The sequence below is a fragment of the Nannospalax galili genome, unplaced genomic scaffold (genome assembly GCF_000622305.1).
Source record: "Nannospalax galili isolate Female #2095 unplaced genomic scaffold, S.galili_v1.0 scaffold76, whole genome shotgun sequence".
NCBI lineage: Eukaryota > Metazoa > Chordata > Mammalia > Rodentia > Spalacidae > Nannospalax > Nannospalax galili.
Window position 1 is genome coordinate 3,535,491 of NW_008339767.1, and position 27,807 is coordinate 3,563,297.

A 27,807-nucleotide genomic window follows, 5' to 3' on the forward strand; every position below is an offset into this window, starting at 1 on the left:
AGTGCGCAGTCTGGCGTTGGAGCCTTTTTAAAAATTTTTTTTTATTTTGTTTATTTTTTTAAGGTTTGATTTCCATGGCAATCGCCTTTAGCGAAGGGATGAAGGGATGCTGGACAGACCAACAGCAGTTTATTTTGTTAACGGAGCTTTGCATTCTTAAAGCATCACAGGGGTCTCTAACCCAAAAGCAGCCCCACCCAGGTGAGCGGTACTGGCCTCCATCCAGCACTTCTGAGAAACACCACTGAAAGACGTAAGTTCTCACACACTACAGAAACTGTCCAACATGGATCTGAAGGAGAAAGGACAAACGATTTCAGGGCTTTTCTCGACTAGAACCGACTGAGGTAAAGGCTGGCGTCTCCACATCCGAGTGAGCAGCTGAAGCTTTCAGCAAAAGCCTACCACTCCAACTCTCATTAACCTGGAGTTTTCACTCGGGACCACAGTGTCCCCTGGCTTCAGGAAGGCAGGGAACCTTTTGGAATTTTCAGTCCTTCTAAATCTGCTTCTGAGCCTGTCCACTGAGATTTCTCTTACAAACTGCAGAATTTTACAACTGGCAAGACTTTACAACTGGCAAATAAGTTTGTGTTTCTCTTTGACGGGGGCGGGGGTTAGGACAGACAGACACAGGGAGATATAAATTAGATTCATATTTCTCATTTTTTTGAATAAAAGAATTGTGGCTCATTATTTGGAAAAAGTTAAACGTTTGAGTTAACCTGGGTTTCTGAATAACAGTTTTGTTTTGTCCTCTCACTTGACCCGTATGCACAATGCATCCACCACCCCTGCCCTTTGTCTTTTCTAACATTTTTGTTCTCTCTCAGCCATGCCTTTGACAATTAAAGAATGCCTGCTCACAGCCTATCTTCCTTCCATTAAAAAATCTATCCCCTGATTATTTCATAAATGGCACTCAAGACTTATTCTGTGAACCTTCTAGAGATAGTTGTAAAACAACTACTCCTACAAATAAAACAAAGTATCCTAGAGTTAAGGTATCTTTCCTCATGGAGCATGCATCTAAAGTGTGACAGATTCTGCACAGGAAGCCCAACAGTGCTATGACCTCATGCTTTACCTTAGATCTGTGCTGAATCCATAAATGTTTTGCTTTACCAACTTCATTGTGATTTGCTTTTGGAAGATAGGACCAGGCCACTTGTGTTTTACCTGTAGGATTTAGACTATGGTTAGAGACAGGGAATACTTAAAAATATTTGTTGAATGACTGATTCATCAACATAGGTAGATGTGGTTGTGCCCACTATCTATTTAAGAACACTGAACAACTTCTTTTGATGTCAAGGTGGCTCATAGGAGCATTGAACTGTCATTGTGGGATGAACTGGGCAGAAACGTATTTGAATTTAGATTCTTCTGCTTGATCACAGATCCAAACCGGTCTAGGTTTCAGGCACTGTCCTGGTAGGGAGTGAGGGCAGTCTTTAATTGTTCTAAATGTTACAGTATCTGAACCTTAGCCCAGATTTTCCATCTGTCAGTGTTTGTCTTCTTTTGGGGGGATTTGAAGCTTGATAACAAATGCAGGTGGAGCAGAAAGATTTGTGATTCAGTGAAATGGGGAGGATGATATGTTGAGTGAGGCCAGGAGTAAATGAACATCTATTACTTTTTCCTCTTATTTTTTTAATTAATTAAAAAATTTATGTGTATATGTGTTTGCCTGTTTGTCTATATGTGCACCATCCACGTGCCTGCAGACGCCAGAGAAAGACGTCAGAATCCCTGGAACTCGAGTTGCCGGTGCTGGGAGCTGAACCCAGGTCCTCTTGCAAGAGCAACAAGTGCTCTTAACCACTGAGCCATCTCTTCAGCCCTACCCTTTATCTTCTACTTCTTATTTGTCCATTGTTCGTCTGTCCCTCCCTTCCTCCTTTTCTTCCCCCCTTTCTTTCCTCCTTCCTTCCTGTTTATTGCATGTCCAACATTTATCTCCTTACCAAAATAAGACTAGTTCATTATTTTCCTTTGGGAGCCGCCCTCCTGAAACCTTGCATCTGTCAGCCATGTGGCCCCACCTTCCTGTCCTGGGTGGGAATGTGACCCTAGCAGAATTACTTGAGTCCGTTTGGAGGACTGTCATGGTTCCTGGGTTCAGAGGGTCTTCATTTTAGCTTCATAAGCTCTAAGACAAAAACCTAGAATTCATAAATACTGTTTTTGTCTTATGGACAAAACAGTATTTGGGAGTGAAAAGAACCTTAGGATGAGCAAGGAGAGAAGCAAAATCCCAAGGTCATCTTCTAGACAACTGGATCGAAAGCTCCTCCCAACCTCCCATAAATAAAACATAATTTTGTTTTATTTACTTGTTTGACCCCATGAGTGAGAATTTAGCTATGATCAATTCTAGATCAAGCATACTCAGTCGAAATCTTGAAAGCTTAGGAACCATGAATGGCCTATTGATTCTTCAAGGCCTTGAAGGCCTTGTAAAAGAAAATCATGTGACTTGAAAATAAGAATACTACAGCTAATGGTGATTTTGTTTCCTGAAAGGATGTATGTTAATAACTTAAACTTAGCCCATAAAGATGAAAATAACAACAAACCAAATATGTTGCATACAAAAGGAAAGTTTCAATAAAACTTGTGAACAGTGATCTCTGCTTTGTAGAAAATACCAACTAATTTATAAGATAAGGTTTTCAAATCGCCTGGTATGGCAAGCAATATTGACTCAGTTTTATATAGTCATAGGTTCTTACTGGGCTTCTAGAAGAGATGGGTGTGATTCTCATCCCATACTTAAGGTTGGGATATTTGAATAGTTTTAACCAGTGGTGGCCAGGAAGTTGTGGGGGTAGGAAGGCAAAATTCTAAAGTCTTTTGACTTTAAGTATGGTACCCTTGTCATAACTTTGGAAGCCTTGGGTTTATATGATTTTATTGTTATCTATCTATCTATCTATCTATCTATCTATCTATCTATCTATCTATCATCTATCTATCTATCTATCTATCTATCTATCATCTATCTATCATCTATCTATCAATCATCTATCTCAATTATCTATCATCTATCAATCATTCATTCAATCAATCATCTCTTCTATCTATTGTGATATTGATCATCTATCAACTATCTATTATCTATCTCTGATTTTAACAACTATCTACCACTGGAAAACATACTGAAGAGATGTCATACAGAAACACCACCCCCCTTTCATGTGATAATTAGGCTGACAGGCTGAAGTTATATTCACTTAGTATTCTGTGTTTGATGTTTTACTTTATGATTTTGAAAAGTATGCCAATGTTAATAAGCTACTGATGAATGAAATAGCTCATGCTAGGATGTGATCATTCTTTACTTTTTTAGGCCCTTAGATTTCAGGTTCCTAAAATTGGATTCTGTTGAAGTGTAGTCTGGTACATGTCTACTTTCTGGGTTTGCTAGATGGATGTTTTCCCAATTCTTTAATCTTTGATAGAAGTCCACAACGGAAAACATTCACATGCATTACAAGAATTACTAACAAGCTTAGTCGAAGCATGCCAGGATAATTTTAGTTAACAGGTAAGTCAATATTTCTTTTACAAGTATAGTGAAATCGTGTTTACACAACTGGTGGGCTATTATGGACTTATTTGACTTGTTTGAAAGAGTATAGAACCCATTATTTGCCCTCCTCATTTTACATTCATGATATAATCAGGCTTATGCTGAATTTCTTAACTTCCTTTTACCAACAAGGTCTAATTAATTGAGAAGGGAGGAGGAGGATTTAGGAATAAACATCTATTTTCTTTCAGAATTATTTATTTTTCAAGAAAGCATTAGTTCAGCTAATTCATTACTTTGAAATAGCCTATTATGTAAAATCAATTAGATCTGTCTTTGATTTTATCCAACATAAAGGCAACCTTTAAATATATCCACATGTTCTGAAAGAAAAGACAGTGGTGTGTGATATTATCAATTCTCTAGCTCATTTTGACCCCCTTGTCTAATTTCATGTCTGATAGTGAACACACTCCTGCTGCTATGCAGTCTGCTTCCTGGGAACATGTGTCCAATCAAACTCACATGGAAACCAGGGAGAAGTTTTCTTTTCAAACTACGAATAAAACTAATGAGAAAAAAATTAGTAAAAACACTTGAAATTAAATGATCTTCCTGCCCATTCACATGATTTATTTAATTCTGCCAACTACTACCCTAATATGACAACTCTTCCATATACCCACTGTGCTGGGTCTTTTTCTGGTCTTGTTAGAATTACACATTTAGAATTTTGAACCATCTACCCTGTTCACATGCTTGTACTTAAGTCGCAGGACTCAGACAAAGCTTAGGCTGTGCTCCCAAAATGACGAAGCACTAACAGGTTCCCTTTGCACAGCTGCTTCCCCACAAGTCCTGTAACTAAAATCTGTGCAGAGTCATCCTGTAGAATTTCACAGAGTCATAACCTCTTATCTGCAATCCTGAAAATTTAAAAGTTACAAAAGGAGAAAGTGTACAAAAATTACTGAGAGGATCTTGCTGTTTTGCCAAAGCTGGTCTTGAACTCACAGACTCAAGTGACCATCCTACCTCACTTTTCTGAGTAGCTGGGACTGCAGGAATGCCCTCATCATACCATGTGGGGAAAGGTTTTTGAAAAGAATTTGGTGGCATAATTTAAACTGAACAAATGTAGGTCTCTATCTAGTCCATGTATATATTAATTCAAATTCTGCAGGAATTTAAATGTTTGATTTCAGAGTGCTTCCCTAGACCTCACTGAAGGTTTTATAAAATATAGGAGACATAATTCTAAATGCATTGTAGTTTTAAAATTCCAAAATTCTGCATTCTGTAACATCTTGACATTTTTGGTTAAAAGATCATGGACATGCCTTGAAATATCTCTTTTCAGAAGAAAAAGATGAAAGGCAGAAAAAAACCTAGTGATTGGATTTGTTGGATAAGGAAAGAGTGGGAGATCTAATCAAGACCAAGGCCTGAGGCTAGGGAGATGGCTGTCTGTAGCGTGCTTGTTACCCATGCATGAAGATCTGAATTTGCTCCCCAGCACCCACGTAGGCACATTCCTGCAATTTCAGTAGAGATAGGGGATCCCTTGGGTTCACTGATCTACCAGTCTACCTTAATCTCTGACTGACCCGGTCTCAAAAGAATAAGCTGAAGAGTAACTGAGGAAGACACCTGATGGTGACCACTGGTCTCCACACACACACATGAACACACACACAAATGAACATGTACAAACACTTACACACATACAGAAAGAACAAAGCCTGGGGAGAAGGGAAAGAAGGTAAATGGTCAATGTCAGTGACCAATGTAAATTCCCTTTACAGAGAATATGTCAGAACTTCCTGTACTTTGGTTCCTGACAAATTTGTATGAAAAGGTGGTAGAAACATTATATATGTTAGGAGTCAAGTTTCTCAAACACTAGGGAATAAACACTAGCATGTTCTACAAAAGACAGAGATGTGGGTCTGAAATCATCAAAGTATGAAAGAATGGTAGGGCTTACCTAGAGAAACTTTTTTATGGATTTGATTCTATGGATGTGCAGGATTTATAAAGTAAAATAAAGTACCATGTAGAATGCTGTTTCCCTAAATGCCCTGTTTTGATAAGTCCAGTGTATTTTAATTGAGCAAGTATAGTAGCATTTTGCTGCAATTACAACCTCATAAAGCTGGGTAAAATATATTGCACAAACATTGCAGCTCAAATCTGTGACTCATCGTGAAACATTGTCCAGATTACTGCCATTAAAATTTACAGAAACCTTTTGTGGAGTGTTGTTAGGTTTGTGGATTAATAAAACTAGCCTGTTTGTTTTCATTGGTCTTTAACAAGAAACAACATTTTGATTTTTAAATTTCATTGATTATTTTTTTCTGCATAGATTTTAGACTTGCATTTGGCAGAAAACAAATATCATGGTAGTCTCAAATTTTTCTAAATATATTTTCTAATAGCTGATCCCTTTTATTTCCTTCCTAGTCTTCCTTTTCTTTGTTCATGTCATCTCTGTTTTTCCTCTTCTTATATGTCCTCCTCACCTTCCCATCAGGCTTATTGAGAATGGGTAGGATGGCATGGGGGTCTCTGGCTCATTTACCAATTAGAAGGACAGCATGCCATAACATCCCTGTGCTAGTCCAGTCTTTGACTTCCAAGGACCAGGGTACAGATTACTGCTCAGTTTTTAAAAAGCTGTGTAAATTTAAGCAATTCCTCAGAGACCTTTTTTTTTTTTTTAAAAAAAAGAACATTTACATTTGTTAATTAAAAGCTACTTAATTATCATATGCAGTATTAGGTCTCATATGGCATTTTCAAACAAAAATTGTTTTCATTAATTCTCCTCCCAGCTCTTCTTCCCATCCCCCATCTCCACATTGGACCCTTCCACCCCTCATAGCCTCCTAATACCATCTTCCCTTCCTCAACACCTATTTTTTCTCCATCTTGTGGTCTCTTCTAGTTTCATAGCCTGTACACAAACTCACTGTACTTATACACATGCATGGAAACACTATGAGCTGGATCTATGTGAGAGATAGGATCTGTGTGAAAGATAACGTGATTTTGGTCTTTCTAAGTTTTGTCACCTCACTGCAATACTTTCTAGATCCATTCATTTTCCCGAAAATTTCTTAAGTTTTCTTTACAGCTGAATAAGGTTCCACCGTGTATATGTGCCACATTTTCATTATCCGTCCTCTGTTGATGGACATCTAAACTGGTTCCATTTCCTTGCTATTGTGAATGTAGCAGTAGACATGGGTGTGCAGGTGTCTCTGGGGTAGGACATAGAGTCCTTTGGGTATATGCCAGGAGGAGGATAGCTGGTCTGATGGTATTTCTAGTTTTGATTATTTTTTGGGGGGGAAACTCCATACTGATGTCTATAGTGGTTGTACAATTTATACTCCCACCAGCAGTGAATAGGGTTCTTCTTTCCTCAAGCCTCTCCAGTGTTTCTTATCTATTTACTTTCCTTTAAAAAATATTTTTGTTTGATTCTTTGAGAATTTCATGCAGTATAGTTTGATTATAATCAGACCCCCTCCCCAATCTTTACCCCAACCTTACTACTTCCCCGACTTCATAACCTCTATTATTATTTTTGTGTATATTTTACTGAATTCTTGTGTATTTCATACAATATATTGTTTTTTTTAAAAATATTTTATTTATTATTGTTATGTGTATAAGTAGAAGAGGGTGTCGGATTCCCCTGGAACTGGAGTTAAGGGCGGTTTGGAGCCGCCATGTGGGTGCTGGGAATCGAACCCGGATCCTCTGCAAGAGCAGTCAGTGCTCTTAACCTCTGAGCCATCTCTCCAGCTCCATACAACATATCTTAATCATATTTAGACTCATTCCCCTATCTATACTCCCATAACCACCCCCACCAGATTTCATGCATTCTGTCATATGTGTTAAGGCCTATCCAGTCAAGTTTGTGTCCTTGGATGTTCCTTGGTGTGAGTTCATCCACTGGAGCCTACTTAGCTAGTGTCACTACCTTAAAGAAGACTGACTCTCATTCACCCAGGAGTGATCAGCTAATAGTTCCTTTGCTCAGGATGGGGCCTCCAGCCCGTTTCCCTAGTTCTATGCTGGGTTTCTGTCTACTTTGAGTTTGCATGGGTCTTGTACATGCTGTCACCATTGCTCTAAGCTCATATGAGCAAATTCCCAGAAGCCTGGAAAACTGTTTCCTTATGATCATATATCACCTCCTCCTCCACAATGGTCCCTGAGCCCTGGGGGGGTGAAGTTTAATAAGTCCTCTCCAGGAACATGTACTATGCAGTCTCTTATTCACTACACTTGGGCCAGTGTGGCCTTCTGTGTTAATCACTCTCTGTTGCATGAGGAAGCTCCACTGTTGAAAGCTGAGAGATGTGTTAGTATTGCCCCATCTCCCATTCCACTATATTCCATGAGCCTTAGTTATAGAGGTTCCAAAGGCCTATGTAGTTTAATTTGTGTTCCCCAAATGTTCTTAGGTGTAGGTCTTCTTGGTCAACTTACTTGACTTCTTACCATTAAAAAAAATGACTTTCTTGCTCCCAGCAGCTATCACTTGCCAGTAATTCTCAGCTAAGGATGGGACTTCTTGCCCACATCTCCTATCCACGCTAGGATTTTGCCTGGCTTGAGCTTGAACAGGTCTTGTGCATACTGTCATAAGCACTGTAGGTTCCTATGCAATGGCCATGTTGTGTCTGGGCAACACAGTTTCCTTATATTTACCCACTACCTCTGGCTCTTATAATCTTTCTGCCACATCTCCTACAATGATCCTTGAGCCTTGGAAGGAAAGGGTGTTATATAGGTGTCCCATTTAGGGATGAGCACTCCACAGTCTTTTATTTTCTGCACATTGACTGGTTATGGGCCTCTGTGTTAGTCACTATATATGACAAGAAGCTTAACTGGTGGGAGTTGAGAGATGCACTAATCTAAGGATATAACAATGAGTCATTAGGAGTTAGTTTAATACTATATCCATTTAGTGGGCTCTCCCCTATGGCCTGTGATCAGTCTAGTTACAGGTTCTTTATTCTGATAATACTGCCAGATATGGCTCCATCTTGTGAAGCAGGCCTTAAATACAATCAGAAAGTGGTTGGTTACTCCCATAACATTCATGACACTGTTGCATCAATGGGCATATCTTGCCAGGCCAGGCATTATTGAAACTTACAGGATTCACACCTGGCTAAGGTTGAAGATTATGTTCCTCTTCAGGTAGCATGTATAAAAACTTTCAGCACAATGAAAGCTAGCCAGTAGAGAGGAAGCTTGGAAGTCAGCTCTAGTTTGATTTCTCCCTTTTCATTATAACTCACATATGTAATGTCTTCAGAACAGAGTCTCGCTATCAATTCCTGGGGGGTAACCAAGTGTAATAACAATATCCAGTATTGGTTGAGGGTCTATGGGATATCCCCTGCTCCCATCAACAACTCCCAAAAAGGGATCCATCCTGGCTTTGAGCTTTTTATTTACTAGCCTATGGTGTCTGGCAAGGGCATTTTCCCCTTGTTATAGGGCAACTCCAATTAAACTCTTTAAAAAAATATTTTATTATTTTTATTTTATGTGTATGTATGTATTGCCTGCACGTAGGTAAGTGCACCTGTGTTGTGCAATGCCTGCAGAGGACAGAGGAGCCTGCTGGGTCCCCTGAAATTGGAGTTACCAACAGTCATTAGCTGCCATGTGGGTGCTGGGATTCAAACCCGGGTCTTCTGCAAGAACAACCAGTGTTCTTAACTGCTGAGCCATCTCTCCAGCCCTCCAATTAAACTCTCTTATGATTGTATAGGTATATATTTTAAGATGCTTCTATAGGAATAGGCTTCCATATGACTTTTTCAAAGGCCTTTAGTGTTAATTATCTCTTCCATACTCCCTATTCTATCCTGCCCTCTCATTCCTCACCCAATTAAACCTTTATTCTCTATTATTCCTCCCTCCCCTTTATATCACTGCATTCTATCTCCTCTTCCATAAAGTCCCTCCTCATTGCCCCTTACTAGTTTCCCAATCTTTATGGATTTTTTTTCATTTGAAACACACATATCTAAAGATTCAAAGATAGCATCCACTTATGAGAAAGAACATGTGATGCTTGTCTTTCTGGGTCTGGGTTACCTGACTTGGGATGATTGTTTCCAGTTCCATCCATTTATCTCTGAATTTCATTTTTCCCAATAGCTAAACAATATTCCACTGTGTAAATGTACCATACATTCATTATCTGTTCATCAGTTGGTGGATATCTAGCTTATTTCCATTTCCTTGCTATTGTAAATAGAGCAGTAATGAACAGGGATGTACAGGTATTACTGTAGTCGGATATAGAGTCCTTTGGGTTTGTGCCCAAGAGCGGTATGGTTGGATCAACTATTTCTGACTTTCTGAAGCACCCGCATGCTGATTTCCACAATGGTCACATGAGTTTGCCCTCCACCATCAGTGAATAAGTATTCCCCCTCTTTACATCCTCTCTAGTACTTGTCATCATTTGTTTTTTGGATCTTAGTCATTCTGACTGAGATAAGATGAAGTGTCAAAGTCATTTTAATTTGAATTTCCCTGATAGCTAACAATGTTGAATACTAAAAAAAATTTCTTGGCCATTTGTGTTTCATCTTTTGAGAACTCTAGTTCCTTGCCCAATTTTTAATTGGGTTGTTTGCTTTTTTGATAGTTAAGTTTTTCAATTCTTTGTATATTCTAGATACTAACCCTCTGACAGATATATGGCTATTAGATTTTTTTCCCCATTTTGTAGGCTCCTCTTCACTTAAATGTTGGTATTCTTTGCTCTATAGAAGCTTTTTAGTTTCATATGGTCCCATATGTCAGTTGTTGGTCTTAAGGCCTGTGCTATCAGGATCCTGTTCAGAAAGTCCTTTACCATGCTTATAAGTTCTAGTATATTCCATACTTTCTCCTCTATCAGATTCAGAGTGTTAGATCTTATATTGAGGTCCTTGATAGATTGGAAATTGAGTTTTGTGCAGGATGAGAGATAGGGATCTAGTTTCACCTTCTACATATAGGTATCCAATTTGACCAGCACCATTTGTTGAATGTTCTATCTTTTCTCCAATGTGTATTTTTGGCCCCTTTGTCAAAAATCAGGTGGCAATAAATGTATAGACTTAAATCTGAGTCCTCAGTTCTATTTGATTGATCAACATGTCTGTTTTTGTGCTAGTACCATGCTGTTTTTTATCACTATAGCTCTGTAGCATAATGTGAAATTAGGGATGGCAATGTCTCCAACGTTTCTTTCATTGTTCAGGATTGTTTTGGCTGTCCTGGGTTTTTAATGTTCCCATAAGAAATTTGACATCTTCTTTTCAATTTCTGTGAAGATTTTTATTGGGATTTTGATGTAGATTTTGTTGTGTTGAACTTGTGGATTGCTTTTGGTACAATGGCCATTTTTACAATATTATTCCTACCAATCCATGAGCATGGGAGGTCTTTCTATCTTCTAGTATCTTCTGTAATTTCTTTCTTCAATATTTGAAAGTTTTATTATACAAGTCTTTCACTTCCTTGGTTAAGTTTATTCCAAGATATTTTGTTTTTTAAGGCTATCACAAATGGGATTGTTTCCCTGGTTTCTTTCTGAGTATGTTTGTTGGTGGTGTATAGGAAGGCTACTGATTTTTGTGTTTGTAGCCTGCTACTTTTCTGAATGTGTTTATCAATGCTCGGAGTTTTTGGATGGACACTTTAGGGCCTTTATGTATAGAATTACATAATCTACAAATAATATTTGACTTCTTTTTTTCCAACTTGAATCTCCCTCATCTCCTTCATTTGTGATATTTAGTAACTAAAACTTCAAGCACTGTATTGAAGATAAATGAAGAGAGTGAACATCCTCGTCTCATTCCTGATTTTAGCAGAAATACTTTGAGGTTTTCCTCCTTTAGTCTGATGCTGGCTGTGGGCATGTTTTAGATTCCCTGCACCCAGAGGGGGCACTTGTCTCTTTTCTTGATGCTAGTCATTCTGAGTGCAGTGGGATGGAGTCTCAAAATGGTTTGAATTTGCATTTCCCTGATGGCCAAGGATGTTGAACACTTAAAAAAGTACTTTTCAGCCATTTTTATTTCTTCTTTTGAGAGCTGTGTGGTCATTGCCTTAATCCATTTGTGGGTTTTCTGGTAGTTTTGTATGTGTGTACATGTTTAAGTTTTGCAGTTCTTTAATATTCTTGATATCAACCCTCTGAAATATACTTGGTGATTATTCATTACAATGTTTACCATTTTAATTCTCAAGTATTCATTACAATATTTATTATTTTGGAGTTTTTATTTATGCCAGGTACTATTCTAAAGGCTTTAAACATATCGTTTTCCATGTATTTTTCTTTTTTTTAAATTTATTTTTATTTTATGTGTACGTGTTATGCCTGCACGCATATAAGTGCACTTCTGTCATGCAGTGCCCACCAATGACAGAAGAGGGTGTCAGATTCCCTGGAACTGGAATTATGGATGGTTGGTAGCCACCATGTGGGTGCTGGGATTTGAACCCAGGTCTTCTGTAAGAACAGCCAGTGCTCTTAACTGCTGAATCATCTCTCCAGCCCCTGCCCCCTGAAAACATTTGCTTTTCTTGAGAATTCTGCATAATGAATATAGTTATCTTAAAAAAAAATAAGGAAAATGAAGTTGGGTTATTAAACAACTTTCCAAAATCACTCTGCAAACACATGACATAGTTGACAGTGAATCTATTATTTACTTCACTCAGCACCCTCCTCAGCCCTGGAAGGGGAGCAGACTGAAAAAAAAGGAAGACAATATATTTAGCTTTGGACATGTAAAATTTATGGATGAGAAACATTTCCAAGATGGCACCGACTACAGCAGGTGCCTTTGTAACTTCTTTCCAGGTGAACTACTTGATGTGAGCCAAACACAAACTCTTGGTTATGGACTTGTTGAAGTATGGCCTGGGTTTGTACTGCTCTCTGCCAGTAGTAGACAAGATGTAGGGGCTCTGAATGATATCTGGGAGCTATGTCAGCATTCTAACCACTTTTACGACAAATATTTTTGGCAGGTGATTTTTTAACTTTCCTCATTCTGCTTAAGGCTTTTCCGTCATGAGTTGAAGTTTTGAAGACAGAAATATCTTTCTCCATTTCCCCCCCCCCCGGTGGTAAGAGTCACTTAACAGCCTACTGATTTTAAAAACAGTTTCTTTTTATATACTGTCTTTGTCTTAATCCTTTTGTATCATCAGACCACAACAGTTTCTGAAAGCATACTACCAATGTTTGTTGATGAGTCAGTAACCTGGTGAATACAAGCTCATTACAGAAACACTGGAACAAAACAAAACAAAACAAAAACAAAAAACCAAGTACTGTACAATAAGAATCGTATGCGATGCCCCCACTCAGCATTAATTGCTGGGGAGATTCTATCTATTTCTTTTCAGTCTTTTCAGTGTTCACACCTTTTTACCTAATTGTGGTAATTTTCCATTAAAAACAGGAAAATGAATTATCTTATCATTAACATCTTTGTAAACATGAGTTTTTCTGTCTTCATGAGCATCTATCCCCTGATTATACAGCTGAGGATATTGAACCTAAGAGATTTTGAAAGGCTTCCCTCATTAGAGTTGATGAAATAGTCACAGCTGGTATTAATATTCAGACATGACAAATGCACTGTGAGAATTTATGGAATCGTGGAGGAAGAGTTTGTAGATAAATAGGTAATATTTCCTTTTATTTTCTTTTTTATGTATGTATGTGGTGTATGTGTATATGGTACCCTTGAACATGTGGGCACATGTGGAGGCTGATGAGATGTTTTTCCTCCTCAATTGCTTCTCTACCTTATTTTGTCTAAGATGGACTCCCTCACTGAATCTGAAGCTTGCCATTTTGGCTAGAGTAGCTGACCAGCAAGTCCCAGGGTCCTTGGGTCCCCACACCACAATGCTCAGATTATAGGAGCACACCACCATACCCAGCTTTACATGGGTTTTGGTGATCCAAATGTAGTTCCTTATGATTGTGCCACACTTTGCACACTGAGTAGGCTCCCTGGCCCTCTAACATTTCTTGAGCAGCAACTACACATCAGGCATGTTCAATGAACTTTTGTGTATTATTTCATTTATTCTTCATAACAAACTCCTGAGGTCAGTACTAGCAACACCCTCAGGTTATAGAAAACTCACTGTGTATATGAAGAAGATGAGGTCCAAGACCATATATCTAGAATGTTTAAAATCTAGGACTTGATCACAAGCAGGTGAACTTAAAACTCATACTGTTAACCCTACCCCCAACCACCACACACAGCTTTATGCAGCTTCTAGGAGGGGAGACAAACAAGAGAAATATTAAAACTCAAGGGAGAGGTCATGAAGAGAAGTGAGGAATCAAAAGAAGTGAGAAAAGACACTAGAAAGATTCACAATGGTGGGCACGCTCATTGTCAAACACTGCAGGTATTTGTTGGCTAAAAGGTACATCATTGTTTTTGAATCAGGTATTTAGCAAGACAGTTTAAAATTAAGCACACGTCTGAAGAAATAATTACAAATGATTTTTAACCATTGTTTTGGTAGTGTAATTAACTGTTAATTCCTGAAGCACTTCCATAGGACAGTCATCTTCAGCAATTCCATAAGGGTTTGTTAAAAAATACTGTAGATATTTGAACTATACTAGACATATTGAATATAATGGGACATTTATTCATTCACTGGATATTTCTTATTTTAAGTTTAAATAGCACTTTTATTTGTCTAAAGCACATTCATGTACATTTTCTCGTTTGTTAGGTCTACCTTGGCAGAGTTGGCCAGGCAATAACAAGTGAACAATCCTTCAGCAGCTTGGAAAATTGGGAGCAGTCGTTCATTTCTGGGAACTTTTGTGTAATTGGGCATTTCTTAAGAACTTCCTCTGGTTAGCACTGTGTTTGGCACTAAGAAAACACTAATGAACAGAACAGAAGATCCCGGACTTCTTGGAGTTTATGATCTAGTGAGTGTCAGCCATTGGTTAAGTGAGTATACACATACAGTTATTTATAAACTTTTCTGAACTCATGAGTGATGTTTTCTTGCAAACAAGATCTACCAATAAGAAAATAAAGTAATGTATAAAAATGATAAAAATTTTTGTTGACAAAATTCAACATGCATTTATGTTCAAAGTCCTAGAGGGAATTGGACTGGAGGGAACATACCTCAACATAATTAAAGCCATACAACAAACCCATAGTCAACATCATTCTAAATGGAGAAAAACTGGAAGCATTCCCATTGAAATCAGGAACCAGACAAGGATATCCACGATCCTATCTCCACTCCTTTTCAACATAGTGCTTGAAACTCTTGCTAGAGCAGTAAGGCAAGAGAAGGAAATTAAAGGAGTACTAATTGGAAAAGAAGAGGTCAAACTATCAGTTTTTGTAGACGATATTATATTATACCTAAGAGATCCCAAAAGTTCCATCAGAAAACTCCTAGAACTGATCAACACTTTCAGTATAGTGCCAGGTTATAAACTCAATCTACAAAAACAGTAGCTTTTCTATATACCAATGACAAGCAATTGGAGAAAGAATACAGGGAAATGCTCCCATTCACAATAGCTGCAAAAAAATCTTGGAATAAACCTGACCAAAGACACCAAAGATCTCTACAATGAAAAGTATAATTGAGAAAGAAAGACTGAGGAAGACACCAGGAGATGGAGGGACCTCATATGCTCATGGATTGGGAAAATTACTATTGTGAAAATGACCATCCTACCAAAAGCAATATGTAGATTCAATGCAATCCCAATCAAAATCCCCATGACATTTTTTTAAATTCACAGAATTTAAAAAAAAATCCTTAAATTTGTATGCAAGCACAAAAGACCCCAGATAGCCAAAGCAACCCTGAGCACAAAGAGCAATGCTGGGGGGATTACTATACCAGATCTCAAAGTATACTACAGAGCTATAGTCATAAAAACAGTATAGTACTGGCACAAAAAGACACATAGATCAATGGAACATCATTGAAGACCCAAACCTGAGTATGTAAAATTTCAGCCACTTAATATTTGACAAAGGTGCCAAGAGCACACAATGGAGAAAAGACAGTGTCTTCAACAAATGGTGCTGGCAAAACTGGATCTCCACCTGTAGAAGAATGAAACTAGAACCTTATCTTTCATCTTGAACAAAAGTCAACTCCAAATGGATCAAAGACCTCAATGTGAAACTGGACCTTAATGTAAAGCCTGAAACTCTGAAACTGTTAGAAGAAAATATTGGCAAAAACCTAAAAGATACAGGTGTAGGAAAGGATTTTCTAGACGGAAGTTGCTCAGGAATTAAGGTCAGCAATCAAGAAGTGAGACTTCATTAAACTAAAAAGCTTCTGTACAGCAAAAGAAACAATCAAAAAATTGAAGAGAAAACCCATAGAATGGGAAAAAAAATGTTCACCAGTGACACATCTGACAGAGGTTTAACATCCAGAATATATAAAGAACTCACAAAACAAAGAAGTGAGAAACCAAATGACCCAATTGAAAGATGGGCTAAAGATTTAAATAGAGAGTTCTCAATGGAAGAAATAAAGATGGCTAAGAAACATCTTAAAAAGTGTTTGACATTCTTAGTAATTAGGGAAATGCAAATTAAACCCATCCTAAGTTTTTACCTTACCCCAATAAGACTGGCTAGGATCAAGAGAACAATTGATACCAAATGCTGGTGAGGATGTGGAGAAAAGGGAACGCTCATTCACTGCTGGTGGGATTGCAAATTTGTGTAACCCCTGTGGAAAAGTGTGGCAAACTCTTAAAAAACTAAAAATGAGCCTACTATATGTCCCGGTTATATCACTCTTTGGCATGTACCCAAAGGTATAGGTAGAGACACTGTACAACCTTGTTTGTTGCTGCTCTTTTCACAATAGCTAAGAGATGGAAGCAACTAAGTGCCCCTTAACAAAAATGTGGTACATTTATACAATAGCATTTTATTCCGCAGTAAAGAAAGATGAAATAATGAAATTTGCAGGTAAATGGATGGATCTAGAAACTGTTATACTATGTGAAGTCACACAGACTCAGAAACAGAAAAGACGTAGGTTCTCCCTCATTTGTGGATCCTAGCACCAAATCCTTTTCAATTCCATGTTCTTTTAATAAGATGATGCTGCAGTCTCTTCTGTGTGAAATAACTACCATTGTCACAACTACAGCCGCGCCTGCTTTCTAAACATTGTCACAATTGGGCTTGTTGATGGTTGTGCTCCTTCATTAAAGGAGGGGCAAGCAGGGTCATTGGACCCTCACCGGAGTATCCAGCCACTCTTCCCAGACAACTGTATGTGATTTGGCCTTAATCACACATAGTATCCTGGATTTGGGGAAGGCTAAAGTAAATAATCTGGGGAAGGCTAGGAAGAGACGGCTTGACCCATGCTGGGTAAAGGCTTGCCAATATGCATACCCCTAGTTCATTCATACACCTCAGCAACCCCTCAGTCATCTCTGTGAGTAAGCTCAGTAAATTCATTGGTTCCCCAGGACAACTTTAATCAAACATTGGTTTGACACTAGAACTTTAGAAGGGGATAAACATTGCTTACTAGTGGGCACGCGGGGATCTCGGAGCACCAGCTGCTGGTGTGGCGCCGGTCTCTCGCGCACCGCTGGGGCGGGTCCCTGCTGTGCAGGCCCCTGGCTCTCCATGGCTACTGGAAGCTGGCGGCTCTGCTGGCCGCTGTCAGCTGCCCGGGCGGGTTCCGTTCCAAGCTGCCGGCGCTCCCTCTATGGACGCGATCCGTTGGCCACCGGATCACGAGGGGAGGTGCAAGAACGGCGAAAGCAAGATCTTCGCGAGTGGTTGTTTATGAAGGGACAGCCCCCTCCGGGGAGACTGAATCATAGGCTGGTTCCGGGCGCAGTGAGACACAGGATTCAGCTCAGTCAGACTCAGTGGTACAGCTCCTTGATACAGCTCCGATTTATTAGGGGGAAACCAGGATATTTATAGTGTGGAGGCAGTAGCAAAAGCCTTAGTTGATAGGTGCTTTGTAGGATGCCCCATTTACATGTGGTGGTGGGCTTCTGTCAGGCTGTCAGACAGTGCCTGATTATCACACAGGAAAAACCTGGCAGTTATTATCATATAGAAAAAACCTGGGGGTAGTTTTTACTTCAGGTAACTATGCCAAAGGTCATGTTTTAAATAAGGTCAGGCATCTGTGCTTGGTGGCCCTTTCCAGGTAAGTCAGGAAGGGGAGTCCTTTTATATGGCGCCAAGCCCCTTAGAGCTATCTGGACATGGAGGACTACAACCCTAGCAGCAGGGTTTCCTAACATCTCCCCCTGTTTTATTTTACAATGGAGAAGTGTCATCACAAGCCTTAAGAGCCAACTCATCTATCTCAGGAGAATCCAAAGTTTGATAATTGACCATGACCTGTTTGGTCGTAATTTTAGCAATTGTAGTCATTTGTTGGTGAAGAAATTGTATGAAACAGGGAGCAAGCATCAAAATGACACACAGCGTGATCAGGGGGCTAACAAAGGGTAGGAGCCATGAAAACAAGGGGTTACTAAAGCAACCTGATTGTTTGGTGGGTTGAAATCTTGAAAATAGATCATTACAAAGTTTTTTGAGAGTGTTAACATCGGTTTTAACAACATTTGATTCATTTACAAAGAAACAGCATTCTTTTCCCAATACCATACACCCATCCCATGTTCAGCAGTTATCAAGTCCAGTGTTCTTTTGTTGTGGAACACAACCCTGGCGAGAGAGTCTATTTGTTGTTGGAGAGATTTTAGGCTGTCAGTCGTGGATGCCATTGCTTGGTCCAGCTTGTCTCAGAAATTTCCCGCCAGGTGCTGGGCTTGTACAATTGTCACCGAAGCAACGCCTCCAGTACCCAGGGAAAGTGCAAGTTCGATCCCTACCAGGAGGGGGAAAAAGATTTTTCTCTGCTGGCAGCTGTGTAGGAGGAAGGTGGCTTCTTACACCTGGGATGTAATCATTACTGGTACACAAAAGGTGGACAAAGAGAGATTAACAGAGTTTTGGGCTTTTTCTTTGCAACATATGAAAAGAGGAGGGGCGATGCATGCTGTACTGGAGAGAGTAGTGTTAGTGAGGCATTTGTAATGAGTAGGCTTACTCGCTGAAAATGCAAATTGAATAGTTAGCCAGTTGTTTGAATAATGTACAAAAGAAGCAGTTAGACATTGGGATAGGTGGTGAAGGGAAGAAAGTTAGTAACATACTGAATGTACTTGTTCCAGGACATAGTTGATCTTATCTGGTCCTCTGTTTGTTTTTCCTGTAGAATAATATTATGAGTTAGCACAGACTTAGCTGCAGGTACAAGCTGTGGAGAGATATGAAAGTCAGCTGTAGGGTACCTAGAGAATGCACCTGAGTAGAACTTTGTTATTACTTCAATACTCCAGCAATTGTCCCATGGATCTGATGTTTTTCTTGAAATATTTTTCTGACATAAAATCTCTAGAACATGGTATTAGGGAGAATGGGGGCTGGCTGAAGCATTGCTGTTAAGCAAGGTAAAGACAACCATGAGGATAACAGAGAAAGAAGCTCTGGGGGGAATTAAGGGTGAGTGGATGGGGGACATCCAGGATAGGTTTAAGGGGCCTAACAGTAGTAGGCGTTATTTCAGTCCCCAGGAAGGTAATGGGGGGAACTGATTGTATTTTATTTGTAGCTATCATAAGACCTTTTGTCTCTAGGGTGTTTATCATAGTATATTTTAGGTCTTTTATATTGTTTGAACTCTCCCCTTTATTATTTTTTGGTGCTTGTAAGCTTTCCTCAATCTTAGGTGGGTTTCTTAAGCATTGTTGGATGGCTGCTATTATGGGGAGAAAGGAAAGGGGGAAATTATGCCTTTCCTGGATTTCTATTTTACGAGCCAGATATGCAATGTTAGTCCAGACCTCTGGATCAGAAATGTCTGCTGACAGGATCCAGGGTGCGCAAATTGATATACTTCATTCCAAAATTTTAAGCTTTTTTTTTTTTTTTGGGAAATCTTAAGTCCTCTCGATTTAAGTAAGGCTCTAAGGGAGTGAATTTGGAGTTTTTTCTGGCGTGATGCTGAATTACCCATTATAAAAGGAAAATAGTGTTGTCTAGCGCTTAATGTTCCTGCAGCAGTCTGACACCAGGGGATTGGAATGCTCTGAAAGGCACGAGCCTAGCTGCAGACTACAGAAAAAAAATGGCCTTTTTAAATCTTTTGTTTGTTTGTACGGCAGCTCCGCAGGGGCTAGTTAATTTAAATTCTCACCTAACTGGTTTTAGCTGTGGCTTGCATGCCCTGGGGGGCAGGATAACAAAACCAATTAGGGAAGTTTAATTTTAGAAGGAGGAAAAGAGAAAAGAGAAACGGCCAGGCCCCATGAGTGGGGTGGCTTGGGGGCGCAGCTATCTTTTTATTCTCCTGATGGGAGACGAAAGAGAGATTTGCCAGGCCCCACGAGTGGGGAGGCTTGGGGGCACAGCTGCCTTTTTAGTCTCCTGATGGGAGATGAAAGAAAGATCAAAATCTCAGGTGATTTCGCTTAGCCCCCAACACAAGCCTTCCCGCAGGTTTAAGAGACTGGCAGCCGTCCTAAGGACTCTTAAGGGGTTGCTGCGTTACCAGGTTTTTGTATTAGAAAGATGTATAGATAGAAGGTCTTTTGTCTACACCTGTGCAGGCAGTTGGAGTCCATTAGGGGGCAGAGAGGCCTTCAGCTGACATCAAGGAGTAGCCCTGACCAGAAAGCTTCAGTTGCCTCTCTGTCTTTAACGTTCTCACGCAAAGACTCAAACCGGAAATAAAAGGAGGAAAATAGAAGAGACTTCCAGGCCCCAAGGGTGGGGTGGCTTTGTGGCACAGCTGCCTTTTAGTCTCCTGATGGGAGACGAAAGAAAGAGAGATTTTCCAGGCCCCATGAGTGGGGTGGCTTGGAGGCACAGCTGCCTTTTAGTCTCCTGATGGGAGACGAAGGAAAAAAGAAATTTCTGCTGCTCTCCTGGTGGGAGAGATACTCACGAATTCTGTGTTTCAGGGGGCGCCAGCTGCTGGCTGGCACAGAGTTCGGAGGCTCTCAGGTTGGGCGCCAGCTGTGGGCACGCGGGGATCTCAGAGCGCCAGCTGCTGGCGTGGCGCCGGTCTCTCGCCGCTGGGGCAGGTCCCTGGCTCTCTGCGGCTACTGGTGCTGCCGCCTCTGGGGGTCGCTGTCAGCTGCCGGGCGAGTTCCGTTCCAAGCTGCCGGGCACTCCCTCTGTGTACGCGATCCGTTGGCCACCGGATCACTAGGGGAGGTGCAGGAACGGTGAAAGCAGGATCTTCGCGAGTGAATGTTTATGAAGGGACAGGCCCCTCTGGGGAGATTGTATCACAGGCTGGTTCCCGGCGCAGTGAGACTCAGGATTCAGTGATACAGCTTCAGACAAGTGATACAGCTCCGTGATACATCTCCGATTTATTAGGGGGAAACCAGGATATTTATAGTGTGGAGGCAGTAGCAAAAGCCTTAGTTGATAGGTGCTTTGTAGGATGCCCCATTTACATGTGGTGGTGGGCTTCTGTCAGGCTGTCAGACATTGCCTGATTATCACACAGGAAAGACCTGGCAGTTTCTGTGCTGGAGGACATGTATCTGTGACGGGCACTTCAAAAGGTGAGTCAGGAAGAGAGTAGGAAGGCGCCCCACTGAGAAGAGGAGTCTCTCCATTTGCGCCGAGCCGGCTTGCGGCTATCCAGACATGGAAAGACTAGAACCCAAAACAGCAGGGGTCCCCAACACTTACTATCCCCAGGAAAAGAATTTGCTCTACAGATGGAAAATTTATTTGTTAATGTTTATGTCTCATAATTATTAGGAAAATGAGAATGTAAAAGATGCTAAAAGGATATGTGAATGGAGATATTTTTCAAAATAAAAAAAAATGAGAAAGCCTAAGCAAGTGATGAATGTCTACATAAATGTTTTAAAATTTCTAAGGTTATGACTAAGGTTTAGTCAACTAGTTTAAGGAACAAAATATATATCTAGTCAAGGTTTATCTGAGAACGTTCATTTTTGCCCGTGCTTAATCTACATAGCACATGGTAATTAAAAGTACCAGACTGGTGGAATGAACCTTCCTGGATGTTTAATAGCTATACTTTGAGGCCTATACAAATCTGGTCAGAAGGACTTAAAGGACAGTTTTTGCTCCTTGCACTCCAAAGTTGACTAAGTTCCAGGGGACTATGGAGCATCTCTCAAAATGTCATGCACTTGTGGTGAGTCACCTGTCTTCTTGTTCAGGGAGGCTATGGAGACCCCACCAGATGGACTTGAAACAATGTACAGTCTACAAAGAGGAGGGTCAACACAGAAGAAACATTTCCTCTACTCTTCCAAGTGAAGCTAGTCATGGTCAAGCAGGACTTTTGATCCATCTTCACATAGATGGAACTGGTAAAAGAAAAGAGCCAATGGCTCCTCCCAAGCCCATGTGACCCATGAGGAACGGATACTCAAATTACCTTAAGTGTAAAAATAGTTTATTTTTGGGCCAACTGTATGGTCTTAAACACCCAAAAGGAAAGTATAATCAAAGATTAAAGTGATCAGAATATTTCTTTAAGAGTTCAAGGGATTACACTTCCCAGATGTTAGACTTAAGTCCATATAAAATGTTATTTAGATAATTATTTCTCATTGATGATTTTATTTCTAATAACAAAATGTTGTTCAGATGTAAGGCTTAAATTTTTGGTCTCCAAAACTGTATTGCCCACCTGTAGCTAAGGGAGACAACCCACTATTGCTCTAAAATGATGGCTGAATTTGTTTTCTCCCCTATCTAGAAGCCTTTGAGAGGGAGCTGACACTGATTCTATCCACTCCAACAGCTATCAAAGTGCCTGAAAACAAATCCTGAGTCCATCACTCTTGCGTCCCGCCTTGACAGATGAAAGAAAAATGAGGAGGAATCCAATAGAGGGCTACTTTAGGAAGCTCTTATCAAGAAATTCCAATGGATTCTTATATGAACATTTGAAATTTTCCCTGTTCTGACTTTTTTCTGATTCCCCATCTAGAACTTGTAATGCTAACTACTCTTGCCTTTACTTCTCCTTCACATCTCCTAGGCACCAGTCAAGGACTTTCTTTTCTCCCTACAGTTAAGAGTTATGCAATTTGGGAGTCTTTTAGATAGACCCACTGAAGGGGTACTCCAGTTGCCTCACCCTACGTCCCTGTTCAGCATAGAAGAAACCAGTGCTCTGTGTCCCGATTCCCTATTGGCAATTTGGGTAATCTCTTCAGGGGGATGGTATGATAAGAATAGGAGGTAGGAATTGGCTAGGCAGTTAGGGTGAAAAGACCCCAAATAAAAGTAGCCAGTTTCTTGGCTAAAAGTCAAAATGTCCTTGGGCCTGTTAACAACATGCTCTGTTCCAAAGGCCAAAAATGTCAAAAGTATTTGGGAGCTATTATCTAATCCCTAAAAGATTTTAGGATTACCTCTTCAAAGGGCAGAATGTTAGAGAAGCAAAAAGCTCCATAAAAAAAAAAAAAAAAAGAGTACTCAAAGTTGTTCAGGAAAAAGTTATGGGGAGCTATGGGAGGAGTTTGAGGGGAGGGAGTGGGCATGGATTTGATCAAAACACCTTATATGCATGTATGAAATTCTCTTTTTAAAAAAAAAGTAAAAAAAAATGAGGCCTTTAATTCCAGCACTGGGGAGGCAGAAGCAGACAGATCATTGTGAGTTCAAGGCCAGCCTGGTCTACATAGTGAGTTCCAGGTCAGTTGGGGCTACAGGGAGATCCTGTCTCAAAAAAAGACCAAAATAATGAGATATATATTTTACAAGTGTTGGTATTGCATCAATTTGTTTGAAAATCCTTCATTTCATAGGAAGGTGAACTAACATTATTCTAGACACTTATCTTTTTCCGTTAGAAAGACATAGTTTTACTCTTCATATTTTTCTTTAAACATGTCTCTGATTTTCTTTTTGCTATCTATCCATGGTGGTAGCTTGTTGGTTGCAGGTTCATTCTAGTGGCAAACATACAAAGAAAATCAAAGAATCATATTAATAAATGACAGCAGGGTGAAGCAGAGTTTTAACACTGTTATTTTAGGGCTGTTTTGAGTATTGTAGGTGTGTGTTGCTCCAGCAGAGACAGGTGGCATATATTTATTACCTGATTTTATCTTAGATATTTATTAAGTTAGAATCTTTTAAAAAATATGTTATTTATTATTTTTATTTTATGTGTACGAGTGTATTGCCTGCATGTATGTGAATGCACCCATGTTGTGCAATGCTGTAGAGGTCAGAGAGGGCTTCGGATTCCCCTGGAACTGGAGTTAAATATGGTTTGTAGCCACCATGTGGGTGCTGGGAATCGAACCTGAGTCCTCTGAAAGAGTAGTCAGTGCTCTTAACTGCTGAGTCATCTCTCCAGCCCTAAGTTAGAAGCTTTTAAGAACAAGATTAATATTTTCCACAGACTGGTAAAAGAAAAAAGGAAGAAAGGAAGGAAGAAAGGAAGGAAGAAAGGAAGAAGGAAGGAGAGAGGGAGGAAGGAAGGAAGGAAGGAGGAAGGAGGGAGGGAGGGAGGGAGGAAGGAAGGAAGGAAGGAAGGAAGGAAGGAAGGAAGGAAGGAAGGAAGACCAATCCTTTGAGTGACTACTCCAATGCGAAGTCACTGTGGACATTGATTCAGTTGTTACTAGACTAACATTGACTTCTACTGTTGGTTTATACTGTTGATCTATGTATGGAATGTCAGAAGAATTTTCCATGAAATTCAGAATGTTTGACAACATATTTTTTATCCCATTTCCAAATGTAAATCCTTTTTTTTTTCTTTTTTATGTGTATGTGTGTATTGCCTGCATGTAGGTAAGTGCACCTGTGTCACGCAATGCCTGCAGAGGATGGAGGAGGCTGTTGGATCACCTGGAACTGAAGTTACAGACAGTTGTTAGCTGCCATGTGGGTGCTGGGATTCGAACTTGGGTCTTCTGCAAGAACAACCAGTGTTCTTAACTGCTGAGCTATCTCTCCAGCCCCCCAAATGTAAATCCTTTTCAACCTTCATGCTGAGAGCTGTGCTCACAGGTCAGCACTGAACACACAACAAGACTCTAGCAGGTCTTTTTTGGAGGAGCAAGCAGGTGTTTAGTGATAAGGAAGGTAAAAGTAGACAGTACAATTCTTGGATATGGAGGAGAAAATTCAAAACAAGAGACCACTTTGGAAAGAAAAAGCATAAAGAACTTACTTTACTTTAAGGTAGAAATGGAAAATATATACAACACAACTTCTAAATATAATATGCATTTCCTAAGAAACCAGAGAGATAGTCAACTAAAGCCATTTAAATTCTAAAATTTTGGGGCCTGGGAAATGGTTCAGTGGTTAAGAGCACTTGCTGCTTTTCTGGAGGACCTGAGTTCAGTTCCTAGCATCCACAATGGGCAGCTCACAACTGTCTGTAATTCAAGTTCTGGGGGATCTGATGCCCTCTTATGGCCTCCATGGTACCTGTATGCAGGTGGTACACATACAGACATGCAGGCACATAAACACACATCAATAAAAAATGAAAAAAATTTTATTTTGCATAATGTTAACAAGACAAAAGTAAACATGTAAAATGCTTACAATAGAAAAGTAAAAAGAAGTTCCTGAGGCAGTTAATTTAGAATGGTAAAGGAAGCATGTTATTGAAGTTCAAATTTAAGTGTGAAATATAAACTAAAGCTAATGAGGCACTGTAAAAACAATGTGTTTGCCAGTGGGTTGTTTGTACCTATGTGTACATGTCTATAAATACAGGGTATTGTACTCCGAGGGACTGACAATTACATGTACTGTAACAGATCTTCTTTCATAAGTACATATTTCAAATTTAGGATTGCTTTACTTGTACTAGAAGTCTTAAGGCTTTAATTGTAGTTAGGAATTTAACAACTATTCCCAGTCTAGAAAAACTATTCCTTCATAATTTTCACTTAATTGCCAAATATTTATTGGGTGCCTACTATGGTGGGATTCTATTCTTGGATCTGGAGCTATACCAAGAAAATGCTACAGGCAAAAACTCCGTGATTTTTACATGCTATTCTAGAGGGTAACAATAAAAAAACGAGATAACTAAAATAAACAGAGCATTGGATGCTGATTAGCTAAAACAAGTCACCAAAATCAAGAAGGGAGGTTGCTTTGCCATTTTGGAATGACTGGGGAGAGTTCATGAGATGGTAACTTTAAAGACCTGACAGGTATAGAGGAGGGGACTTGTGGTGTTTAATATGGATTGTCAACTTGACAGGATCTATCTTATCAACGATAAGATAAGCCTCTGGGTAGGCCTATGAGGGATGATGTAGGTTAGGTTGAGGTAAAAAGACCCATCCTAAATGTGGGCAGTATCATTCCATGGGGGATTCATGAAAGGCTGAAAGTGAGCAGAGCACAAGCATTCAAAATACTCTCCACTTCCTGACTGTGGACGCAATGTGATCAGCTACCCCAGACTCCTGTGGCAACACCTTCTACTCCTTGACAGTCTAAATAGCCTGTACCCTTCAACTGTAAACCAAAAGAAACCCTTCCTTCTTAAGTTGGTTTGTCAGACACTTTGTCACAGCAATGAGAAAAGTGATTAATACTGGCCCTTACAGCCTGCCGTACTTGGGGAGTAATTTCCCCAGGTAGAAGAAGCCAGAAATGCAAAGCTCCTGGGCAAGGAGAAGCAGCTCACAGTGAAGAGCTAAAGTCGGAGTGGATGGAGTCTGCAGAGGAAGGGAGAGAGCCTTCAAAATGGCGCTGGACTTTGCTTTTACTTTCTGTCAGATGGGGATCCAGTGGAAGGTTTGAGTGGAGTGACTTGATGTGTAGGCAGATGCCTGTCTGCTGAGTGGGTAATGAGCCGCAGAGAACCAGGGAAAGCAAGCTTGTTGTGCTTGGATCACAGCTTGAGTCTAGGTGTTCTCAGTGGAAGTGGCAACAAGTGGCTGGCCTCAGGGTTAAATTCGGAATATTTTCTGAAAAAAGAGCTGACAGAATTTGTTGATGAATTAGATAGGGGTTTGTGAGTGGGATGAGGGAATCAAGAAAGAAGAATTTAAGGTTTTTGACCTGAGCAACTGGAAGGATAAAGTTGACATAAACTGAGATGTGGGCAGGACTGTGGGAAGAAAAGGCTTAGGAGAAAACGAGAGGCTGAACAGACATGTCGATTTTGACAGCATATTATATTTCTGATTGAAAACATTGGATATGCACCTGAATATATGTGTCATGGCTGGCATTCTGAGAACTCCGGGCTGGAGATGAAGATCTGTTCATTGTCAGGATGTAGGTTGTAGGAAAAACGGAGTGGCTTTGTGAGGTCACTAAAATGATGAGTAGAGACGGAAGAGGGAAGAGACCCTTACACAACCTGAAGGCCAGCTTGTAGGCCAGTGGTGCAGGGTGGTGTCCGGGGGCTCACCAAAAGGGATTGGGAGGCAGTGGCCAGTGAAGGGGAAGAAAACTGAGGAGAAATCAGTGCCCGGTGCATGGGAAGAAACATTTTCAAGTGAAAAAGTGACCAATAGTGACACGTTTTCTCACAGTTTCAGAATACAGAGAACTATCTCTAAAATTTAGCATTGTGCAGGTCATACAAAACCTTTAATATGAGCACTTTTGCTAGAGTCATGTGGCTAGAGTATACTAAGAATGGATTCATGGAGTCTGTCTGAAAATGTGTAAAATAAAGGAACACTCAAAAATATTCTCTAAGCAAAAGACCTAAACATATTTTGGATATTGAGAAGAAACAATGTCCACAGCTTGCGTTTAGTCTGTCCTTACTTGTGCTCGACACTGTGTGTAAGGGCTTACACACATGATTTTATTTGACCCTTCACACTATAAATATGAATGATTATAAAATGCTCTCAATTTTATAAATGAGGGAATTGAAATGTGAAGACTTTGTGGGCTTTGAAGAAAACGACACAATGAGTAAGTGGTAAAACTGAGGGCTGGGAACATTTCCTAAACTCTTAAGTTAACCAATTGTTTTGTTTCCAAGACATATCGATTGCTTTGGGAGATGGCCTTATTATTTAGAAATTAAGGCAGGATTTTTTTCCATTCCATTTATTTTGCATGACTTATTTTCTTAATATTTAGCACCTATATACTATTAAGAAATCATAG